This window comes from Bombus impatiens, unplaced genomic scaffold (assembly GCF_000188095.3).
Source record: "Bombus impatiens unplaced genomic scaffold, BIMP_2.2 scf_2627, whole genome shotgun sequence".
Taxonomy (NCBI): domain Eukaryota; kingdom Metazoa; phylum Arthropoda; class Insecta; order Hymenoptera; family Apidae; genus Bombus; species Bombus impatiens.
This window is the reverse complement of record NT_179046.1, coordinates 3,482-4,827: the sequence shown is the minus strand read 5'-3', so window position 1 is coordinate 4,827 and position 1,346 is coordinate 3,482. Positions and strand designations below refer to the sequence as shown.

Here is a 1,346-nt window from a genome sequence, read left to right as displayed (position 1 = left end):
CGTACGCGATGTTCCACACCAACGGACCCAACACCGAACCCTGCGGGACCCCGCTGTGTACGGCTCTCCAAGTCATCCCTCCGCCCCGGGCGGTGTAGACGATACGCCGGTCCCGGTGGAACGCCCGGACCACACCCCGCAGGTACGCGGGTACCCGATGAAATTCGAGGGCCCGGCATATCCTGTCCTAGGGGATGCTGTTGAAAGCATTGACCACGATCAGCGACACGGTCAACGCCACTTAACCACACCGCTTGGCCTCCTCGACAAGGGAGCGGACACAGGTGACAGCGTCGGTTGTAGACCGCCCTCTCTCGAAGCCGAACTGGCCGTCGTGCAGTCCGGGAACACTCCGGGACAAATGCGACTCCAGGCGGGAAGCCACCACTCTCTACAGCAGTTTGCCAGCGTCGTCCAAACGGCACACCGGCCGGATGGCGGAAGGCGAGTCCGGAGAGCGCCCCAGTTTCGGCAGCCGGACCATCCGCCCCTCCTTCCACAAAGCCGGCAATGGACCTCGAGACAGGCATTCGTCGAACAGACGCATTAGTCTCGGAGCTAAGACCCCGGCCACGTCCTTCCATAGGCGGGCTGGGACTCCGTCGGGACCCGGAGCTTTCCGCGCTTCGATCCTCCCGACGGTCCCGGGTCTTCCTCGGCGACTCTCGAATCCGGGCCCCAACTTTCCGCGGTGACACGTGGTTCTTCTTCCGGCGGTTGAGGCACCTACTCCTCCTCTTCGGTAAAGCTGCCATTTTCCTCGTTCGCCGCTTCCGGGAACAGGGTGCCGACGACCTCCGCCGGGGACCGAGGGTCCATGCTCTCAGTTACAGGAGGCGCCTACGAACGGAGTTTGTTCAACACCATCTTCTAAGGGCGCCCCCAGGGATCGGAGTTGAGGCTGGCCAGAAGCTCGTCCCAGGCCCGCCTCTTCCTTGATGGCTCGTTGCAGGGGCCTCCGCGCTTCGCAGTAGGCCTCGTACAGACGAGCCACCGCTTTGTCCACACGCCGTCTACGGCAAGATCTGTTGTACCGGTGCCGAGCGCGGATGCACGCCTCGCGGAGACGAGCGTTCTCCTCGGACCACCATTACACCGCGGGGATGCGGATCGCGGCAACACAAGTCGCAGATCGCGTGCATGTCGCGCCTTAGCCAGGTCGCCCCCGCTTCCGCGTCCTCTTCGGTCGGAGATCCTTCCAACCAGGCAACTATAGCGGCCGCCGCCATGAAGTCCTCGTCGCGGCGGGTCACCGCCCACCGCGGGAATCTTCTCCTTCCCGGTAGGCCGATGGGCCCGCGCGCACCCAACAAACGGTCGCCCATCGCGCCGCCAACCGTCACCTC

At 64.6% G+C, this 1,346-nt stretch overlaps 1 long non-coding RNA gene across 1 annotated transcript in view; it reads right to left on the bottom strand.

The window, feature by feature from the left end:
- LOC112213951 overlaps positions 1–1,099 on the bottom strand; it is a 2,378-nt gene extending 1,279 nt beyond the window's left edge. Inside the window, exons 1-2 of the long non-coding RNA XR_002947863.2 lie at positions 1,089–1,099; positions 995–996 (exon numbers count right to left, since the gene is read on the bottom strand). This is a non-coding gene — a long non-coding RNA (uncharacterized LOC112213951). The remainder of the gene's footprint in view (positions 1–994; positions 997–1,088) is intronic.
- Positions 1,100–1,346: the final 247 nt, after the last annotated feature.